This window comes from Falco cherrug, chromosome 4, assembly GCF_023634085.1.
Source record: "Falco cherrug isolate bFalChe1 chromosome 4, bFalChe1.pri, whole genome shotgun sequence".
Lineage (NCBI taxonomy): Eukaryota > Metazoa > Chordata > Aves > Falconiformes > Falconidae > Falco > Falco cherrug.
The window spans coordinates 99,852,567-99,876,285 of record NC_073700.1 but is presented as its reverse complement, the minus strand read 5'-3'; the positions used below and the strand labels follow the sequence as shown (position 1 = coordinate 99,876,285).

The following is a 23,719-nucleotide window of genomic DNA, read 5'->3' as shown; positions in this document are numbered from 1 at the left end:
TGACAGCCTCTCAGTGGCAGTGCACCACAATATAAAACTGTGCAGTTATTCAGTTAGAAACAACTTGCTGCTGCTGCTATCTGTTTAGTCTTGCCTCACTCAGCTCATGTCACTCAGAAAAGGACTTCCATTGGAAGGAGGGGATGCCTCATAGGCTTGCCAGATTGCAGTTTAATTGACTTCATTCCCCAGAGGCTAATCCTCAGAAGTTTTCAAAGTTGAAATTACAGTGGTGCAAGAAATGGTTTCCTCCTCCTTCACTTTAGCATCCCAGCGTGCATGTCCCCTCCCTACAGAGCTCACCAGTGGATTTCCTTGAGAAAATCACATGCTGATGAGCATTTAAGCTTTAACTCTGGTGGCATGTCGGGAAGAGAAGGCATGCAGAGGTGACAGCATGTGACAACAGTGCTTCCACAGAGATGCGGGTGCTCTGGAGAGGAGCAATTCCCAGCTGGGGCAGGAAGATGTGTCTGAGCTTGCCCAGAACCAAGGAAGAAGGCAGGTGGGTCTCAGTAGGGTGCATGCAGAAAGACCTCTGAGTGGTTGCCCACTGACAATTTGCCAGAGACAGCATCCCCTTGCTAACTACGGTATCTCTAGTATCTGCACTCTGTGCATGACTCAGACTTTGAAAAGCATTTCAAAGCCACTAACTGGATTTAGATATGCAGTTCCTATTACTGTCTCATTATTTGTTTTAATTGTCTGCCTAGATTAATTTATATTTGTTGATTAATTGAGCTTATGCTATTAAGACTGTTTCTTCTGATGTCTTAGTCCCAGTGATTCAGACCAGCTACTATCTACAACTGTCCTTGGTTCTATACAGAAACAATGGAGGAAGGATGGAGCATCCACTGTGGAGGCCAAAATAGTCATTTATAATAGCTTGCAAGAATAGGCTTACTGCTCATGGGCAGGCTGAGAAACTCTGACTAAATCAGCAATGCATGGCTGTTCCTTGAGACAAGGTCTTGACAAGATTCTGGGAGCTGAAGTTGTCACTGTTGTAGTTTAACCCCAGCCAGTAACTGAGCACCAAGCAGCTGCTTGCTCACTCCCCGCCTCACGCAGAGGGGTGGGAAGGAGAATTAGAGAGGAATGTGAAACTTGAGGGTTGAGATAAGAGTAGTTTATTAATTGAAATAAAATAAATAAAAAAGGTCACAATAATAGTAACAGTTACAATGAAAAGGAGGGAAAAGGGGAGAGGAATGAAATCCAAAGGGAAGGGAGGAAAGAAAAAATGTGATGCACAATGCAGCTGCTCACCACCTGCTGACCGATGCCCAGCCAGTCCCTGAGCAGTGACCAGTAGCTCCCAGCCAACTCACCGCAGCTGGAAAATAAAGTGTGACGTTCTAGGGTATGGAATATCCCCTTGGCTAGTTCAGGTCAGCCATTCTGGCTGTGTCCCCTCCCAATTTCTTGTGCCCCTCCACCCTTCTTGCTGGCAGGGCCTGAGAAGCTGAAAATTCCTTGACTTAGTATAAACATTACCCAGCAACAACTGAAAACATCAGTGTGCTATCAACTTTGTTCTCACACCAAATACAAATTCAAACCACAGCACTGGACCAGCTAGTAAGAAGAAAATTAACCCTATCCTAGCTGAAACCAGGACAACTGCTAACCTCCAGCACAGGTCAAGCATCTCCTATAGTCAGGAGTAAAGACTACCAGATGAGAGACGTAAGACAGGGATGCATGGGAAGCGAGTAGTGCCTGGAAATGTATTTATTTGCTACTTGTCCTTTCTCGAACCATGCACGTTCCCATCCATTCTCAGCTCCATGGCTCTAGTCTGGAGAAAGGCAATAGGCATCCTTTCCTGCTTGCCCAAGCAGGGTAGCTCTTTGTGGTGTGAAACATACAAACACTCCTCCCCACACTGATATCTGGGTTTGAGGCATCACATTTACAGTTTCCTCTGAGAGAAGCACAACTCAAGAAAGCGAGTGCCTGACCCACCAGGTTATCTGCTGCCCCCCAGGTTCAGACCACACAATTGGGAAGTGCTAATTCTTGTTGCTTCTCCTTTTGCTTCACCTTCATGGACAGTATAAGATGCTGTTGGGAAGAAATGTAGTTACAGCTTCAGATGGATGACGCTACGGACTAGATTAAAAGGGAAAGCTGAGAGCACTGGCACTGTTCAAGTGCTCACAGACCCTGGGAAGGGTTTGTTGAAGTCTTGACTGCAGATGCAAAGCTTTTTGCTGCAGGCGTACTGGTGATACTCTATGAATTGGTATACTTCCTGCTGACACGCTCATTTGACCACAGAGGTGTGGAACTCACAGTACTATGTCTTCTAAAATCTAACTAGATTACTCAGAATTAACAAAACTGTATTTTAGGCTACTTAGTGCTCTCTCAGCAGTCTGTCTTGGGATGACTGCACACCCTGGTTCTCATGGTCTTCTTACAATAGATAGACTGAGGCATTGCTGAGCATGCCCAGCAGGCAGAAGGTCTGCTTTAGATAGCTCTGCTGCTGGGTTCTGTGCAGCTCCTTCTAGCTGAGTAACGGGTAACTGGAAAGGGCAGCCAATTAGCAGCTATGAAAAAGCCTGGTAAGTCATCCAACTGAGCCTTACCAAGCCTATAGGACCTTCTGCTTGGATTTGCCAGCCAGGCAGGGGACCTGCTGGGTGTCTGGTCTCCAGGAAACAGCATGAAGTTTGCAGCTTCTCACGCTGCTCTGGTAAAGAAATAGACAATCTTTCAGGGTAGTATCTTCCTAAAGATTTAGTGCCTGATTCCAAATCTCAGTATTCGTACTCCTCCTTCAGCTGCTGCTTAGTCCTGGAAACCTCAATTTCCAAGTGTAACCCATCTGCCAGAACTTAACTGGCAACAACAAGGGCTGTGATCAAGCTTAAGAGTGTGAGCCAGAAACAAGGAAAACATCTACTAAATTCTGTTGTCCTTGGTGAGTTGATGTTCCGAACTTGCAAAGAGAAATCAGATGGCTTAATGAACATTATTTTTGTTAAAAGGGACAATAAAGCTCTAGCAAGATAGGTAAGCAGTAGCCATTGCAACTATTTTCTAAAGCAGAGCTAGAACTTAAACAATTTTCACTGCATTTTGTTTTGGTGAGGCAGCTGCTAGATTGCTTCCACTTGCTTCCTTGCACTAACATAAATGAAGAAACTAAGATTCGCTCTGTAGCTGTTACAAGACCTGTACAACCTGACTGTCAGCTACTCCTTGCAGCTGTGTCCTTCAACCCCTTTCTCTGCCATCTATTTCCCATAGCAGCAGTCAGATGTACAAACTGCTACCAGCATTGTTGCACTCCATTTGTTCCCAAAAAAGAGGAAAAAATAGTAAGGCTACAAAACCAAGCAGAAACCAAAGGCATTTTGTTTGGTTTCAGGAGGGAAATGGCTTGTCCCTTTAGCTGTGCCACCATAACATCAGCTTTCAGCACTGGAAATGCTCAAGTCTTTGCTGTTCAGTTTGCCTGGGTGAAACGATACTGCTCCTGCTCTCATCACTCTTACTCACTGTAATCCTCATACTGTTTTAGCCAAACTCCTTGCACTAGTGAGACTAAACATGTGTTGCCCAGCTGTGCATCTGTCCTTCTTGGGCTGCTTCCCCAAGAGGTTCCCAGAGATTAAGGGTGCCTCTTCCAAGGATTTGGAGAGTCCATTGGAAGAGCAGCATTTGTTCTCTCTGAGCAGCCAGGCCCTCACTTGCTGATAGTACAAAACCAGAGTACCAGCTTTCTCCAGCAGCACTGCCTCCTAGGGAAAAGAAAAAAACAGGGGGGGAAATAAGGTAATGAAAACAATTAATAGGTGCCATTCTGAACCACATCAACCTTGTTACACCAGTAAGGGAAGGTGGATGACTGAAAGACTGTGGTGATAAGGATGTCCTAGTAAGTAACTTCTGTATCTGCTTTCAAGAGAATATATATTTTACTGACAGAAATATAATAAACTGCGTTCTTCCTGTGGACTGTTAGCTATGCCAGTGTAAATTAGTGATGGCAGTGGGTTTGCACTGAAGTTTTACTGCTTTATGGCCACTAAAGGTCTGGCTGCACCACTTACTGACTCTACAGACAAATCCAAGAACTTGCTTGACAAGGTTCAGACTCTGCAGCTACTTACAGATTAGCCTCAAAACAAAGCCAGAGGTCTGCCCCAGCACAGATTACCTTTTCCCAAATTTCAGGGCTAAGTCTGGAGCTACCGCACAGGTCAGGGTATCATAAGCCACCTTTTGTTTCTCAAGGCTTCATGTCTCCCCATGTAATTTGAGCTGGGAAAATACAATCTTGCTATTACCTATTCAAAACTATTTCCCTGCCTCTCACAGACTCTCTGAGGGTCTGGAGACACAGTGGGCCCTGGGACACAGATATGCAGAGGTGTGTCAAGCTGAAGGGACATTGATCCTGAGCACAGGTGCACACAGCTTTAGATCTCGTAGCTGTGTTTAGCCTGAGGCCAAAACAGCCGCACTAGGGATGCTGGCAGCTGTAAGCTTAGTCTTTCTCTTGACATACCACCTCTGCATGAGCCCAGCTGCACCTAACTCCCAGCAGCAGAGTAGCTGATCTGCCTGAAGTTACACAAGAAAAACTTCCTTTCGTGTGCTGAGCCTCACTTGTAGCTGACCTTAATTGCCCCTTGCTCAGTACCCAGCAGCATTATGAATTACAATGAGGCTGGTGGCAGGGAGCTCCAAGTCCAGAAACCGGTATCTGAAAGGGCTATCGGGTCATCACTACCACAGGGGATCTATATAGGAGAGCATAAAAAAGCAAAGAAGAAAATAATAACAAAAATGGGGCTGGGAAAACGAAGCCAAAATTGCACAGGAAATAGCAGCTAAGAAGAAAAAGTGTTTGGAGTAGAGTTGTTGCAAAGGTCAGGGCAGGGTCAGGTAGATGGCAATGGCAGGAATACTAAGCATGTCAGGAAATGTAAATACGTTTTTTCCAGTGTTCACAGAGGGATAATGAGAACGACGCTGGGGACAGCCATACACTTTCAAGGGGAGTAAAAGAAATAATGAAGGGACTCCAGGTAAAGCCAGAGCAAGTGATAAAGAACTTGCTCTTGCTGCAGGTTACAACAAAGCTTCAGGGCAAGGATTCAGTTCCTGAGGATCTCAGCAGTGAGCTGGGAGAAGCCAGGGCTGTGCTGGATGGACAGACCTCCCTCATTACATTGCCACTGTGGTCTTGTGGCAAGGGCAGGCAAATGACGCAGGTAGTAATGAATCGGGTTTCTTGAATTGAACAGGTAGTGAGTCCAGACAGAACACCTAGAGAAGTGTAATTTGATTAAAAATAGTCTCAAGGACTGACAAAAGAAAATCATGCTTAACAGATTATATGGAAACTTATTGTTTCTGAAGTGGGTGACGTTAATAGCTGACAGGCAGATGCCGTGGGTGTAATTTACCTGGCCTTCAGTACAACCTTCAGTATAGAATAAATGAATATATTAAATTAGCATTTATATAGCCCCTTTTCATCTACACACCACAGCAATGCACTGTGCAAACATCACTGGGTCATACAATAGATGCATCCATGACAAGATGGGACAAAGAGATTATTGGGAAAGCAGGTCCTGAGGCTTTGGATTGGAGACATGGATGTCTTTTGTTGGAGGTGCATGGTCCACACCCAGTACCCACAGTCTATCCATAGAGAGCCACTTAATGATGAGGACATAAGCATGAAAATCACTTGGAAAACTACAGAAGTGAATTCCTGCTGTCCAACTAACACCAACTCTCCCTCCCTCCAAGGGGAATCCTCAACCAAGTGGTGTCTGGGCTGTACCTTACCCTCTTTTGGCTTTTAGGTGTATGATGATCGGAAGTAGCCTCACACCTCCCAGGTCCTGCAGCAGCAGGTGGAGCTGTATTCATCACTATATCCTGCTCCTGCTAAGCATGGCCCATATTGAACAAATCCCTTAGCAAAATGCTTATGAAAGCTTCTTTGCTTTTAAGTGGCCTCTGGTACAGCAATAAGGTAACACACTGCACTTTATAGAAGCACCTAAAAACCTCATTTAGAGTTGATCATAATATTTTAATAGGTGAAGAGGTGTTTTTTTTCAGTGAAAAACAGTAGAAGTGTTTCCAGGTAGCTGAGATGTGGTATATAGATTACCCTTATCAAAGGGTGTTTTCTTATTTTTATGAAAGATGGTTGTTGCACAGTTCTATGGTTGGAAATATTCGTGCAGCTGAACCCTGCTAGCAACCGCTTCAAAGCTATGCAAAGCAGGAGGATGGCTTTTTCACACTAAAAGTTTCAAAATCATGACTAATATGTAAGAGTTAAAGATGACTTTCATGGCTCACTAGTGAAACCAGCTTGGAATTTCAAATTTTCATCTCAGAAAAATCACTATTAACTGCTCCCCCCCTAGGCTGGCACTGCACCAGGGAAGCTGGGGGCTTGTCTGCATTATCGCTAGCAAAGAGACATACTCTGCTGTCCATCTCTCAAACTTAATGGCCAAATAATGAGCAGAATTTTATGACACATACAAGAAACTGACATTGTGGATTCATGAAGGTTTTCTAGCTTCAGTTCAACTCCACTTTGAAAGCCAAATGTCACCGCACTCTTGTTTTACTGAGGCGGGATTGTGGAAGAAAATGGGGGAGGTCTGGTCTTTCCTTTCCAAGAAGTGTCCTGAATTTTGGATGACTAAGAGAGGTGGCAGGAAGAGCCTACCAGCTGTGTGTTCAGGATACAGCCCAAGGCCTGCAGCTCCATGGCCCCGGTTCCAGCAAAGAGGGACTATAACTTTGTCTCCCTGCTCTCAGACCCAGGGCACTATCATGTGTATAGGCAGACCTAGCCAGGCTGCTCATGGTCTCTGCTCACTTCTGTGCAACGTAGCCTTTGCTGCCTTAGGTAACTAACTTCATAGTAATTGTGTCGGCAAGGATTTTAGCTGCATGTTGGCGTGAGGTCTCCACAGTACTTTGCAGTTCCTGGTTATCAGTTTATCCTGTGGGCTTACAAGCATTTCATTATCTCCAGCACTGCCGTAGTCCCATGCAAGCACAAGGCTAAGTCCCTCCACAGCTGTATAGTACGGCAAACTTGTAAATGGAAAGACTGTTCATCAGCAACTGAAGTGACTCTGACTAGCTATTTGGATTTTTTTTTAAAAAAAAGATTTTTCCCTCTTCTTTTGTAACTTGTAACCTTTTTTTCTGTTTTAAAGCTGTATAAAGTGCTTGCCGGTATAAATAGCAGTAACTTAAGGATCTAGCTCAAAGCTGTCTCTTCTTCAAACAATCCCTGGCTTATTCCAAAAGCATTTACTATGTGAAACAATTATGAGGAATTGCACTGACAGCCAAAGGCAACTTGTCTCCAGAGACTGATTTTAACAGATTATTTTTATTAGAAAACACTGGGGATTGTTAGTGAATGACAACTTAGAAAGCTGGTTTATGGAAGTCTTTTCAACAGCTATCTCTCCACGCTTAATCCACATCAATCTTAAATTAGTATCTCCTTTGAGGCTTATCTCATCTGCTCCAATTTTAGAAACAACTTAATAAAGTGCATTTATCACCTCTTCTCTGCATGGAAGCTAGGCTAGTTCTGCCTTTACTTGGCTTCGATGTGCATCTCAGCCTTGATCTCCTTTTCTTAAAAATATGCTTATCAGCCTTTTGATGAAGGGCATTTCCTCTTCCTTTTTTGCTCCTTGAGGCTAACGCCTCTGAGCTGTACTTATGCTGTTGCACTAAACTGTTCACTTTTTGTAGTTCAGCTTTTGATGAGAGTCAGTAATGGTTGTAGCAGGGTGTTTGTAATCCCACTGCCTTTATGTTTCAGCACGGTAAGGCATGGGGCATGATCAATAGCACTGTTTTGCAGGAAACCAGTTGCTTTGCTCCCAGGCTTCCAGTGCCACTTGATGTATATGCACGGTGGCTTCAGGGAAATCTCCTGATGGAGCTAGACTCTGCTTAAAATCCCAGGTGCCACATATGTATTCATTAATGTTGTTTAAAATACACACTGGGTAGCACTAATGAGATTTGGCTCTTAACATGTGCCAGCCTAGGCCAGGCCCTTCTCCCATCTGAAACTCCACTGGAAAGATAAACATACCTTTGTGATGGGGGAGAAGTGTGTTTTGGCACAGTGCAAAAATCCACTACTGTCGTCTTCCTGCTTTTCATTTTTTTCAGCTGAAATACTGATGTTCTTGGTTATAGTGGGAAGCAAGAGGGTGTAATTTGGATTGGCTCAACTTCCAGGATCTTTTTGTACAGCCTATGACTATTTCTTAGTAATTCTATATTATGGGCTATCCCTGGGGCTTCTTCTCTCCAGCCCTGCTCTCAGGATGGACAATTGCAGTTTCAACATCTGTGCTTAGTCTTTGTCCTTCATGCTGTCACTTGGGGAAGAGACAGGGAGAGAGGGGACCCACCTGCATGGAGGGGAAAGAACATCCACAATCTGCCATTCTGTGAGGAGCTGCCTCAAAGCAACGATGGGACAATTCCTGGGCCCTCAGGGCACACCAGCTCTCACAGGGCTTTACACTAGTATTTTATGTATGGCAGGCTCCCCCTGCAGAGTCACACACCCCTCACTGCCATGTAACCCCTTTGCTCCCAACCGAATTTAGTGTGCACTGGAGGGTTCATACGCTTTTACTCACAATCAGTTCTCGCCTCTCCTTCATCTCAGCATTGCCTCCACTGCTGTCAGCCCTCCTCTGTTCTGTGATCCTGGTTGCCTTCCCAATGGCGCACACATTTGCACGTTATTGTTACTCCCCTTCTTTTTTTCTGATGTCACAGCTGTCCCAGATGCTGCAGATGTGTATTGAGAAGCCCACTCAAGTCTAAAGTGGTTCGAATGTTTCAGGAATAAGCCATCACTGAGTTTCCAAGGGTCAAAAATGGAGGCATTTCTCTTATACATGGCGTAAGTCTTGCATGGTGTGTGTTCAGTTGACTGTTGAAAGTTACCAGGCTTGCGTGGACTTGACAGTAACTCTAGCATTCATGTTTTCATGCATTGGAATAATTTCTGGAGTGACCTTCTATCAGACCATGTATTGACCACTTTTTTAAGAATAATGAATTTCTTTTGACCCACCAAAACAGAGCAGCGATGGGAAGGAAGGATGAGCAGAAGGGAAGAGGTAAATTAGCTCTTTTCCTGTAGGAATAGGGAATACGTAATAAAAACGAAGTCATTCAGAAAAAAATAGCTAAGATGGCATTTAAAACAAATCAAAGATACAAACACATACTTATTCTCACACAAAACCCTTTAAGAATGGCACAGAGGGGACTGATCTTGTTCCTCACCTACCACTGGGAGCCATGATTTGTCTTTGCTTTGTTCTCACTACAAAGATGCAAAGGGGGTGAGAAATGGCTTGGCAGGAATCTAATATAATGACAAACTTAAGAGTAATATTGGGCTGCTTTATAAAGGTAGTTCAGCTTTATCACAGTTTCTGCATGACAATGCTCAGGCTCTCCCTCACTGGCTGCCTTTCTGGGACAGCACATCAGCTGGGAAAGTGTCTTCAGAGAATAGCCATAGTGATCTCCTGGCTTCTCAAGAAAGATTTTTAAACCCTTACCCAGGCAAGTCAAGGCTGCTGGAACATTAGAGTCTGACTTTGGTCTTTCCAGGGAATCAGTAGCATGTGTCCACAGAAACGTCCTTACACCTGGAAAAGCAGGAACATTTTTTTTTAACTGATTAATTGGCAGAGGTTACTGGGGTGTTGGCTGGATTGGGCAGCTGGCTGGTTAACTTCTGCAACAGCAGAGCCTAAAGAAAGTAACGCCACAGCACTTGCAGGGCCATGGGGGCTGCCACGCTCCACTGCAGGCATCTGCTGGACACCAGAGCCCAGGCTGCAGCTTGTAACTGCGGGGCCACACTGACCTGTGCTGGCAGACCCAGACTGTCAAGCCTGCACAAGGGGTTTTCAGTGGCAATATACATCCTTTTTTTCCACCCTACTTGCCCTGTCACCACTGCTTTGAAATGCCAGGTGTTGTTTTGTTTTTTTTTTAAAAAGGGAGGTGTAGCTCCTCAGGCATTTTTCTTCACCCTGTATAATCCCTACAGAGAAATGGAAATGGGTGGTTGGAGGCTCCTTCAATTCTTACTAGTGAAACAGTTACTTAAACCAAATAAGCCAAGCAGTGCATTCTCAAGTAAATCCATGAAAATCACACTACTGAAACAGTGATGCTGGTGCTCAAGGCTTGGGGGAAAAAAAAAAAGTCTCCCCTTCCACCATCCTTTGCCTTCCTTACTTACAGTGGCAGATCCCATTCCCAACCTTCAATGTGTTATTCTGTTGTGATGCGGTGTGCTCAGTGACCAAGGAAAGACTACTAAGGGCATGCTAACCAGCATTTTTTCTCTTGGGAGTTTAAAGCCAGAAACCAAAGCCAGGTGTTTGGGACAAAATTATTTTTTTCTTTAGGTTTTCCAAATTGCTGAGAATCACAAATTCAGCAGATGTCAAGCACATCCTCAGAAAGCATGTTGCAAATCCTCACAGTCAGTGGTACCTTGGGAAAAAAATACCAAGTCAATTTTATTAGCTGTCTTAAAATGCACAAGAGTCTAAACTTACATCTGAAAATATCCTGGTCTTGTCACTTACCAGTCCTGCATTTTAATTTCTTGAGTGTAGGACCTAAGTATCTTACTTACCATTTCTAACTCAGGTAGAGGATTTTTGTATTCGTTTTTTATGAACTTCAGGATGCTACAGTCAGGATGTGGTCCCACAGCTACCCAGCCAGCCTTTTTTAGAGCAGACCTCAGTTAATACAGCTAATGAAGTCTTACTGTAACCAGCAAAAAAACCCCATTAGGATCTGTCACTGAATTTAGAGAAAAGTACTACTAGCAAGATAGTCCTTTACAGGATGACGAGAGAAAGGACATGATAAGAAATACAGGCTGTCCCAGTCCTTCAGTCTTTTCTTGGGTGATGAGACCTCAGAACTACGTGGCGCTTATTGACTGTGTACCAATTTCTAAGAAACCATGGCTGCACAGAAATGCATGCTACGTTTTTTAGCAGAGCCCGCAGCAGAAGTACCTGAAGCAAAGACCTCTAACACTTCTGCTAGGAGGAAAACACTTGAGCTTTGAAACAGGACAGCTGTCTGCTCGCTAGGACCAGCCGCTTGAGGGAGCCAAGATGACGCATGCTAAGAGCCGGCAGCTTAGATGAGCTGTCTCGGAGCTGGAGTAGCTCTCTTTCACTGTAATGCTAAATCTGTTGGGTCTGAAAGCTCTGAGAGCTGCTGCCTCAGAGTTAACTGCTATTTAATTTGGCTTCCGAAGAAAGCCTTGCACAGTTATGCTGTGTTTGTGTTTAGTCTGTCCCCTTTGATAACTTTTGGCAGTGTGACTCAGTTTCCAACAGATTTGGTAGCTGTTCAAAAGTCTCAACATTCACTTTCTACAAGTTGCATGAAAACAGACAGAAAACAGTCATGAAAATAGGTACAGTGGGGTCATTTTATGAAATCATCTAATACAGCTAGAAAAAATACACAGCTTCTTGGCCTGCAAAATTTCCTTCAGGTCCAAGCCTACTGTCTCTGTTTTAAACATTAGAGACTCCACAGAGGAGAAAGTTATAGATGAGTTATAGGAAATCAGGATCCAGTGGTCAAGGAGATACTTAATTTAGATATTACCCAGTGACTTTTCTGATATGGTTCCCTTTCCCCCCACTCCCTCTCCCCAAGACCCGGGTACTATTTTCTCCCACCTCATGAAATCCAACTGCTACCTTAATGTTAAGCAAGCATTTTCAGGAACATTATGACTCCAAGGAGAAAGCTCAGAGACTTAACTTGTCCTAGTTTTTTAGCCCATAGGATGGATTTACCATACAGTGAAGACTTCTCTATGGAACCAAGAGACTTCTCCAACTCCTTTGGATGCCTCAATAAATCTGGCCACTCCTAATAGCGCTTTGTGCTACCCAATTCAACAGTTTCAGTCTGAGGGTATCTGCATGCCAACCACCTCAATGACCATGTGTGAGGGTGGTGGGACCTTGTACCCATGACAATCTTGTTCCTGAAGGACTATGCTAGGCATGACTTGAGTGAGGAAGAGAGAAAACTGAGAGTCAAAGTAAGAGACAAGGGAAGGCAGAGCAATTTAAAAGAGAGTGTTACATGTTATACTTACCCAGCACCTACAAGGACCACCACATCCTTCCGTCTCTGGTTTTACAGAGTCATAGCCTTTGGTGGGTATGTCTGACAGGTTTTTGCAAAGGCTCTTAAAGGAAAATGGTAAAACATTGTTCAAGTTTTGTAAACAGTTGTTCAAGTTTCCTTTAAAATGCTATTCAAGTTTCAAAAATTATAGCTATGAGCTTGCAGAAAGTGACAACACAACCCTTTGATTTTACTTGTAATTCATTTCCACATGTACTGGGGAATAGCATTAGCATTTTGGCAGCATTGTTACCTTATGAGCTCTCATTTGCGTTTCTTTTTCCTCCCTGGTGGATTTTTTTTTTTGGTCCACATCAAAATGCAGAGACTGCTTCATCCATAAGATCCATGGCATACAAAGGAGATGTTATCAAAATGCATCTTACATCCTGGCAAGGAAAACAGCATTAGCAGAGTCATTCAGCAAGTGGACAGAAACAGGTGCCTGAAACAAAGTTTTCATACTAGCAGATCTGTATCAAATAAATCAAGAAATAAATATGAATAACACCTATCATATCATCACTATACATTGAAATACAACAGCAGCAAGTTTGGCCTATAATGTCACTTGACTGTAAGAATAATCCTAGAAAGACTCCACCTGGGGCTGGGGACAGGATTATCACAATACTGAAGGATGATAATAAAGATCAAGCCTCTTGCCCAGAAGAAACCTTTCTTCTGAATAGACAGGTGTCAATTTAAAAGCATTAAATCCATGTGCTTTTAAAAAAGACTGCATTTTGTAGTACATGTAAGTAGGTGTCTCCCTCTCCCTCTTCTTATAACTACACGTGTAAGCACACAAACACACGCACACTTCTTTCTTTCCTCAGCATCATGAAGGAGGGAAAGGCCCATAGGAAACTTAATGGTATAAAAATATGCCTCCTCCTAGAAGTCCAAATTAAATATTGCAGATGTTGTGAAGGATTATAAAAGTAAGTATCAGTACCATTCACCTTCTGTTGTCTTGTCCCTTGTATTCAGAAAAAAAATGTGCCTATATTTAGAAAGTAGAATTAGCACTGAAGCAATTTTCACATCACTGGTCCTTCAGCCTTCTCAAATATTGTTTATGGTATCTGCTTTCATGCAAGAGGATGGGGCCATGGAAAAGCAATCACAAGGATGGAAATGTTCTCAGCAGGAAGAAAAGGGATTATCAAAAAGCAGAGGAATAAGACTTCCAAATGTTTTGTGGTCCTGGGTATCCACATGCCATTTGAGCTATGTAGAGTATTAACAGATAGATCTAAAAATAAAGAATGCATTATTTATTAACTCATTAAGCTTTCAAAAAAAGGAGTTGAATATGTTTGGCTAATAAACTATATCAGATCACATCCACAGGAAGACAAACACATAAATTGGCTGAAGAGACATTTACAGCTCTTCATGAGGCCATTTAAAAGCTTAGAGACAAAGTTACTTCTCTTCTAGGGAAAATGTATAGAACGGTGCCATTTTTTAATAAGTCTGATGGCATCTATATACCATCCTATATACCTGGCCATGCTCAGTTTTCCCTAGGTAGATATGCGTGATTCCAGATTTATTTCAGAAAAAAAGGTTTATCCAGAGGAAAATACGATCCAAGGGACTTATGATACCAGACAGCAAAATAAACGGAGAAAACAAACCACTGATAACATAGCATGAAGGCTGTTTGTTGGGATGTCATGACTCTCCAGACCTTTGGGATGAACAAAAACTGCTGAACGCACCAGGATGTAAAGAGCTGACTTACAAGTGGGACAACAGCCTGGATCAGCTTCCTCTGTTAGTCTTTCATAGAAGTCTGTCTATATTTGCAGACTTGCCTAGCTATGCTGAATAGAGAGAGATTAGCAGGAGAGGCTGGAGTGGTGACGGCTTGTTTTGTGGTCTGATGCCTTTTTAAGGTCCAAGGAAAGGTGCACAGAGAGGTCCAGTCTGTCTCCCTGCTATTTTGTATAGCATAGGCCAGGTTCAGGGGCAAGGCATGGGTCTTGAACATTGTAATGATTTTTGTGGGAATTAGACTTAAATGCTAACTGCTCACTGTTATAATTTAATCACTTAAATGATAACTGCTCCTTGCAACCACACCCGTGGAGGTTATATAAAAAAAATAAAATCAAGAGTTGAGGACTTCAGAGCCTGTGGGTTTTTGAGCTGGAGAATTCCTGGATTTTGGGGCTGGAAAGGCATGCAAAAGGCATGCCTCCTTTGCTCCACTTCCAAGTCAGAGTAGAGTTATGGTCTTTTGTGGGTGTAAAGTAAGGCTCCGTTCTCATTCTTCCTCATCCTCCAGCCAAGCATCTCCGTGTCGCCATGCTAACCATCCCTTCCCCACACAATGAGACCAACTCAGGACAGCCTGGTTGTATGCCAGCCCTGCCAGACGTCAAGGGAATGAAGGCCAGAAAGGGAGACCACGAAAACATATATCAGAATCATGGATAAATCTTTTGCAAAGGGAAAAGCCCTGATGGAAAAAGGTTGTTTGGTGATGAAGGAAAAAACTTTTCTACTCCTCAGCCCCTGATTTCAAGACTTGTATTATATATTTTTTATCTATGTATTTATCCACTGTCTTTTGCCAGAGCCTTTCTTGCAACCTCAACCTTGAAAACTACACTGCATGTTAGCCTAAATAACTAACCTGAATGCAATAGTGGTGTCTGGGTGCTTATCAGTAACTTCTGAAGCCACTGGGCAATGTTAATTGCACTTGGCAGGCTGAAGTTTCAGAGAGGAAGTTTCTACTATTAGAGAAAAAAACAAAACAAGAGGGGTGAAAGTGACAAATAATGCCAACAGACCTTCCAGGCTGCAAGATGAACTCAGCTCATCCTAGAGAAAGGAGGGCTTTCCCTAAAGGCACAAGGTCTTAGTACAGGCTTCATACTTTTGCTTATGAGTTGACTTACTTGGTTTATGACTTCCTTTTATTCCATTGTCTCCAGATGGCCAGAAACTGGTGTGAGATGCGATTGAAAGAACAACCATTATCTGTGTTTTAAAAGGGAATCCTACAAAAAAAAAAAAAAAGGTTTTGTTTTGAACTCACAGGTTTTATTTTTTTTATATTCAACAAGAAAAACTTTTCCTGTTCTACCTGTAAAATTATATTACTTCTTGGTTTTGAAAAGGTCACATCACCTGATGTAGTAATTGCATGCAGCTGTTATGTAATTGTTCCTCATATTTCTATAAAAAGGCAGTAATGGGAAGAGTTTCTTGGATGTTATTATGTGGCAGGTACCTCCTGGGGAAAACAACAATAGCTATTCATCTGGAGGCAACAGTCCCCCATAGGGAGCTCAGGGCTGCCTGCAGGAGCTGGCATGGACCTGGCAAAGTTACATGCTCCAGCTCTTCACCGTGGAAGACAACAGTGGAGTGTGGGCAGATGAACTTTGTCGGCTCCATCTGTCTCACTGGCTTAGTGAGCCAGACTGGAAACCAGTGCATACATGCACACACCATTCCCCTCTCCCGAACCAGGAGCAAAAGACCTCCACCTGCAAGGGCCAAACACTGCCCACAGCTGAGCAACTGCAGCATGGCAGCTCAGCTTGCTGCGTGATGATAGAGGGGAGCAGGGCAGGTGGGGAGGGCTCCTCCACCACATGAGGACACAGGCAGCAAGTGTGAGCCTTGCTCCCTGCAAGTGAGACTGTGCCCAAACATTTGCAGCAAAGTATGTGAACTGGGGACTGCTGGCTCCCTCCCTTTTCCTGCCAGATGCCCTGGAAGGGGCATTCGGGGCATCTCTCTCAGCAGTGTGGAACATGAAAGATTTGCAGGTCTGAATCCCTGTTTACTGGAATGCCCACGATGAGACTAAATGTCAATATATTAAAGGAAAAAAGCGACCCTCCTCTGTGTTCCATGTCACTGGCTGCAAAGTTCTGTTTTGCCTAACAGTATTGCCCAGCCTTCCCAAGCCCACAAAACTGTTCTTATGTCCTCTCCCTCCAGCTTTACCTGGAAGGGATGATGAAGGCCATACAGTAATGAGCAGTATTTACATATTACATTTACATCAGAAAACTAGCTTTAAATAGAGCCTTGTACCTTATAACTCAGTGTTAACAAGTTTCTGTTCAGAGGGGTTGCAGAGAAGCAATGCATTTTTGTTCCCCCCAGCTGACTGAATTTGTTGTCACTAGTTTCCATCTCCTGGAGAATGAAATGACTGATATACACACGACACCACCCTGACCTGTGACAGTGCCAGAATAACTCATCTGAGGAACTCCCCCACACTGGAGTGCCACTTAAGGCTAACCACAAAGCCACAGTTAATTGCAGCAGTCAGCTGTTGCATTTCATCTATGAGTCCTGCTCAGTTTAATTAACCTTTTGGGAATTAGCATTTCGTTGACTTGCAGTACCTGCTTTGAATTTCTGGCAATGTTACAGAAACACTGTCTTGATTGCAGAATGACTTGTTTCACGGAGAAGGGGGTGATATCTGAAGGCAATGACGTTAAGGAACAGTCTCTGGGCAGCAGCGGTTGATCCTGGGTCAGAAGAGCCTGGAAGAAAACAGCCCACACCTTTACTGGCACCTGGCTCATGCCCCCTGTGCTGGAACTGATCATTCACCCTCCCCACAGGGTCAGGTGAGAGTTCCTTGCTCCTCCCAAAGTCTCCTGAACACTCTTCATACTTGCTCATCACTGTGTGTTTACGGTAATTTCCAAGCACATTCTTCCAGTTGGCAGCTTCTCTGCCTGCATTTACCAAATAACATTCCTGTTCTGCCTCTGAAAAATGACCAGGCAACAGCTTGCTCATTGCAAGAAACAGTGCCCATCACAGGCAAGTGCAACTCACTGCCGTACCTGGGATGGACTTCTCCCACGCACCTGCTCTGTCTCCTGGTGCAGTGAGCCGTTGATAAGTCCAAGGAAGTGTTTGGCCAGGAATGAGACAGAAGTTTGGCTAAGCAATGTGTGTCTTGGGGCTTGCAGCTACCCAGGAGCCAGCCTGGCCTTGGAATACAGTTTTGATGAGGTTCCTTAAACCAGGCTGGCAGAAATACCTCCATCAAAGAAGGCATTTCCAGTTTCTCTTCAGAGGGCTGTACTGCCAAGTTCTCCCATGCCTCTCTCCTTTTCGACTTACATCTAGTCTGTGTTTTTTCCCTTCTTTGTTGATCTCTGGGTGACATCTAAGAGAACCACTGTGAGGGGCACGAGATGGGGTTATTGCAGGGAGCCAAAGAGAAGGACAGCCACAGGGGCTGCAGCAAGTCAGCCTAGTGCAGAGGTCCTCAAACTACGGCCCACAGGCCAGACACAGCCCCCCAGGATCCTCAATCCGGCCCCCGGTATTTACAGACCCCCCCGCCAGGGTTGGGGTGTGTGTGAAACCAAGCAGCTGCAAATGACTGCCTGCCACTTCATCTGGCCCCCTGTTCAAAAAGTTTGAGGACCCCTGGCCTAGTGCTTGGGCTGGAGAGGACTGCTGCCACATCGGGGTGCAGGAAGGGAGGTAATGTTGATGTGGCACTGGCTGGTGGCAGACTGGAATGCCAAACACAAGAGAGCTGCAAAGCAGGAGGGCATGTTTGTCACTGCTGAGTGGTGACCATGCTAGAGTGACTAATTGCTTCCATTTCATGCTGCCACTCACTATTTGTCCTGTTTTTTCCCCGATTCAGCCACCACAACCACACCTGAGAGGAGAGGGCAGTTGGCCAAGGTGCATGTCCCAGAAGCTGGGGACCCCAGCCCAGCCCTGCTGGCTTGCAGGCACCTCCAGCAAGCGTAGTTAGACTGCTGCACCTAGAACTGGCTTAACCAGCCTCATACCATGAACTGACCTCCTACTGTTCTCCATGCCAAATCAATCCCAAGCTGCTCACCTGGGAATTAAACACCACCTGTCTGGACCTCTCCTTCATTTGACAAAGCAACCAGGAAGGCATCTTCAGTGTGCCAGTACCAACGCACTCTGCAGCCTCCAACCATCTGCTCTGTGGTTGACTTTCTCCCCTGCCTTTGGAGAGTGCTGAGACCAGAGGAAAATCAATGTAGTTGGTCAAATAATTGTGGATTGTGTTCTGGGGAGAGAACTGAAAAAGCACATTAAAGATAATCTGGATCAACAGGTTTCATGCAATATTTGAGCTTCTCCTGTTAGCTCTCATACTAATGCACTTTCATCTTTACCTCTGGTTTGGGGGACTTTAATGGGATCTACTGTAAAAACAGTTTTCTGTGGGAATGGTAAGAAGGGTAGCATATATGAAAAACAATGGGAAATGCTGTTTTTCCCATAATCATACTTAGTTTTTTTTTTAAAAGCCACTTTCCCTTCCCTACCAGAGACCTATAAACTTCTTACTCAGAAGTCTGACTGTAATTTAAGAACATAAATAAGAAACACAAAAACCAAAATACAAAAAATATGTATTCAGGTCATTTAGAAAGCTAATGCACTGACGTTCAGCCATTTTCCTGGTAATTTAACAGTTGCTTCAGAAGACAACATAACACACGTTTTGCAGAAAAAAAATAATATGTTAAGTAGTCTACTGTCAAAGGAGTTGTCTCCCGCACATTTTCTGATTAAGGTTTGGTGGGGCTATTTTATTCTCCCTCCAGATGTATCTGTCTTGGTGTGAGACAGAATAATTACTGCTGATTTGCAAGGAAAGGTGATAATCTGAAGCACATTCGGACCTCTTTTTTCTTGAAGGAATTTAGTTGAAAAGCTGTTCTTTTCAACTGCAGTTTTCCATAATGCTAAACTACTATACCATTCAATGTAGGAGTAACTGATTTGCTGTTATATTGTTTGAGACAATGTTTACCTAACTGCTTATGTATTTCCACTTCTTGGAAAATTCTTTGGCAGAATATTATATTCATTAATTTCATATCAATTTGTTATTTTATGAGAAAGTGAATAAGGCTTGGTTTGACTGCTTCTATTCTATTTTTACAGGGAATGAGTGTTCAAAAGGGTCTTTGTTTTGTCTAACTGGTATGTTTCCTATAAATAGATCTAGTTACAATTTCACAGACTAAACTCACTTTGTTACTAAAGTTAGTGACTTTACCAGGGAAAACATTCTATTGTTTGGTTGTTTTTATAAATAAACACAAGGTTTGATTCACCAGTCCACCTACACTGTTTTGTCAATGGAGTTAACAACAGAAGAGCACTGGTTTTATAAAGGGAAAAATCATGCTTGTTACAGTCTATTACGAAGCAACACGTTTTTTTCCAGCCCTGCTACCTAATAAAATTATTTTTTTAGGGTATTATTCAGCCCTCCCTGCTCTCCTCCAGACCAGGACATTCCCCATATTAGCCTGGGTAAGAGTAGAGGTTTGCATCTTAACATAAGCAATGGGTTACTTCTCTTCCAAAATCCACTGGATGAGCTGAGACATCCCACCCCATCCCCTGTTTCTTAGTAAGAAGCGTTTGGTTGGGCTGTTCAGGCTTTAATTTTCCACCTAAAGATGCAAGAAAATTCCCAGCTGAGATAATAGTTCCATCTACATTAATTATGTACCTAATTCTCGTTTCTCTGCAAGGATAGACAAACCCCTGAGCTCCCTGGAGTTCAGTCCTATTTAGTACTCATCTGCACTGTCTCCTTCTGCTTGGCTGACTGTGACTCTCACCCTGTCAAACCTCTCCAGCCCCGTGGCAGGGATCAGGTTTTCAGGACATCCTCTCTGAACATCAGCCATAAGAAAAAAACCCCAACCATCAGTACCACCCTTGGTTGTGCCTGCTTGGGTTAAATCTCTCCCAAACCATTTCATTCATGACCTTTTGCATTTTATTTTACGTCATCCTTCAGTTAAACAACAGTGGAGTGTATGAAAGTGAAGGCTGCTCTGGAGGTGATGGATGAGGCTCCCCACCACTTGCAGGCCATGAGTCATTTGCTAATTTCCTCAGCTAAAATTGGCAGTTACCAGGCATTTCATCATGGCCAACCAGTTCAGAGCTCACTTAATAAAATAAAGCACCTATGAAGTATGTGAAGAACAGAAATGTCTGTCTTTTGATAGCAAGGACTACAAAAACTGCTGCCTACAACATTGTCTCTTAGAGCTTTAATATTTTATTGCTCATGCTTTGAGTTCTTGCTCTCTTTCCTCTCCTAGGGTTAAGATAATTTAAATATAATATTGCACAATACAGTGCATCCTGCATCTTTGCTGTTCCAAATCTTTCATCTGTATCTGCTTCTTTACCTTGCAAAACTCAAGAACTGTTAACTGCTTTATAAAAATACTGGAATAAATCACATTGTTGGTGGGTACTTTTAAAGGGTTCTTGTAAAAGGCACTCAGTGCCTCTCCCAATTGCTTCTGTATTTCAGATGATGATGTTTAGTGTGAATTTAGTACTTATAGTTTAGCGTAATAACTAACAAAAATCCCAGAGCTTCCCCCCAGCCCCGACCCAAGCCCTTTGGGGCTGTACTCTCAGCTTCCCTAGGCAGTGTTACACTGCTTAGCGAGGGTCTTCCTACCCATCTTCAGGTGGTCTAGACCTGTAGTAAAACCCTCCTCAGTATGCCTAGTGCTAAGGGCAACCCTGTAGCCTCCAGCCATGACACCACCACCAGCAGATGCTGCCTGCCTGTCACTGAGACCACCTGCTCCTCACAGCTCAGGGGCTGGAGCTGCTCTCCGCTGCTTGCAAGGTGATCAAGTGTGGGGCTGGGACCAGCTTCAGAGACTGACATCCCTAACTGAGGATCCTATGTAAGCAAGACTCCGGCTGCAGGGAAAGGACCCTGTGTTCTCCCAGCAGCTGATTTAGGGGAAGCTTTTCAGGGCCACTCTAGTTCAAACTAATAGCAGAGGATAACCAGCCCGTGATCTACTGTAATGAAGGCTGTGCAAAGTTTCATGCTCATTGAGAGAATCTTGTCACCCTGCCCTTGTAAGGGCTTTTAAGAAATTTTATGATTGTCCTAAAACTGGCACATCAAAGCCAAGAGGTCCTGTCTGATGCGCAGTTTTGATTCCTTTCAAACTGATCAAATGCCTCATTTAAAAATGCATGGGCATCCCTAGCAGAGGATGCTCCAGCTTCAGAGAAATGACGTACCACAACGTTTTAAAAGGCAACACTTTCTTGGGTAGGGTAAACAACGCACATCTGCGCAGCCAGCCACAGCTAAAATGGCTTTGGGAGCTGGTAATACTTTTCATTCCCAGGAGAGCCCTGAGAGTACCAAATTCTGCAGTTTGACTTTATCATGTTCTCTATATGCTGCTGTCTCCCTCTCAGCTTTTTGATGTTTTGAGATGTTAAACCCCCATTATTTATACAGCAGAAGTAGCAGTGGTTAGCTGTGAACAGAGTTTGGGAAGAGACTGCATAGGCCTGATAGCCATCTCACATGGCCAGGTGGGCTTCATAAGATGAGAACCCTGGGTGTTAAAATGGACAAGTACAAGTCTCTACTGCTTAAGCCTCTTTTCAGGCTAAAGTTTATCCCTGGCCATTGAAAACCCTTCTTTCCTGATCTTCATTTCCCCACCTTCTGGCACAATTGCTAGAGAACAAGCATACCTCCTTCGTAAAAGGGCTCTTCTTCTCCTCAATGGCAATGTCCCCGTCCCTCTGCCTGTCCTTGTGTCTGTCCCTGTCTGCACCTGCATCCACTGAACCACATCTTCAACACTGGCAATCAGCTGCAGAAAATACTCCAGGCTTTAGTCTCCCTACTGAAAACACCTGGAAACTGAATCTTACTGTAAGGCATAAAATGTAGAGTACAAAAGTTAGCCAAAATCAGGCATAATCTGGGAGTAAAAACATAATGTTTATTAATCTAGTTTCAAAACCTACACACACCTCTCACTCTTGGCTAGATTTTAACAGCTGGCAAGAACTCAGGCGCTAGAAATGTTTCCTGTTCTTATTTACTCAACTAAAAATAGCTGTCCATGTTAAAGCATTCTAGCACTTCATCCTAGCACTTTTGCATTCTGTATGGGTGCATATATATGTAATGTGTTTGTATTATTTATATAGACACATGTGTAAAATGCATACAAAATATGTACACAGACATACGTGTGTGCATCTATATGCATACATACACACACACATATAAATAAACACAAATAAGTGCTTCATGATGCTATTTTGCATGAAGCAGAACATGCAACCAAAAACAGCCATGCAACAAATTCACATCTAATGTGTCTTACACCAGGAAACTTCTTTGTAGAAGTAACGGCTTATCTATATGGTGTTCACTCACTCCATCTTCCGCAACTTTATAAAACTTGTGCTGTCACTTAAACTAAGGTGGTTAAATCCTTTCCCTCCACTTGCAAATCACACAAGGTTCGTTCTCATAAAGTATTGATGTCACAAGCATTTATGGCTAGGGTAATCAGAGGAGGAAAGGTTACTGTCTATGTATGTGCACATTCATATGTATGACTTCTGCCAATTCTTTGTGTCTCCCCCTTTGATTCCCCAACACATCAGAAGGCTTGCGGAGGACCCAGCTGAGCAGCCACCTGCGGCGAGGAGGCACCCCAAGATAGTTTGCCGTCTTATCACAATGGCCCAGAGAAGGCAGGTGGGCTTCCCAGCTGGGCTTTCTGAAGAGGACTGCCTGAAAATGATTGTTTAAATTTCAGCACTCCCCAGGAAAATGTTGAGCCCTTCCTTTAGTATGTCTGGTTTTGTTAACACGCTGCCCTGGGCTAGTGAGCAGTGCCAATCCTCTATTATTTCATACAGGCTTGGTGCTCTTGTATGCCTGCTGAGCACAAAGGGTGGCCAAGGGTCCTGGAGAGGGAGCTGGATGTGTCACCCTTGGTCCTGTGTGAGCCAAGTCTGGCTATGGTTTAGAGCTGCCAAAGGAGCTGCTCTAGCCTACAGCCCTGGCAGGGCACCTCAGCAGATTTCTGCCCCACTTTGCCTTCATTTGTCCTCTACATTTCTGGTATTTGAGACACACTGCTGAGAATATCCTTGCCCCTTCTAACCAGAACTGGGCCTCTTTACTGAGCCAGAGCATGACAGATCCTTGAACATGATGAATCCACCCAGACTCATTTCATTTTGTGGATATCCTAGAGCAAATACAGGCAAAAAAAAAAATATATGGGAAGCATGAGGGTGATGGGGAGAACAAGGAAAATAGGAGCCCTTAACTTCTCCATAGTTAACATCAACCAGTGCAAATCACACTTTCTCATGATGTGGTTCAATGCAACCAGTTGGGCACCCTATCAGATAGGAACCACATCCTTTTCTGACTCCTTTTTTATTCCTCAAGCCTCTTTTCATCTATACTGTTCTATGGGCTGTCTGCGCGGGTGAGTCATTTCCACAAGGATTGCTGCTGATCCTGGCAGACTTGAAGTGGGAGTGTGACTGCACTCCAGGATGAAAATAAACCTTGCCTTGATAAATCCAGCATAATGAAAGGAAAAAACCCACAATCCTGTGAATT

General features: G+C 43.8%; 1 long non-coding RNA gene across 2 annotated transcripts; it reads left to right on the top strand.

Moving 5' to 3' along the window:
• Positions 1 to 19,381, top strand: LOC114017724 (uncharacterized). 2 transcript variants are annotated; one of them, XR_008731917.1, is made up of 4 exons: positions 1 to 505; positions 14,558 to 14,744; positions 14,850 to 15,133; positions 17,921 to 19,381. It is a non-coding gene; the product is annotated as an uncharacterized LOC114017724 (long non-coding RNA). The 2 variants fall into 2 exon arrangements; XR_008731916.1 differs by having other exon boundaries at positions 14,558 to 15,133.
• The last annotated feature ends 4,338 nt before the right edge of the window (positions 19,382 to 23,719 follow it).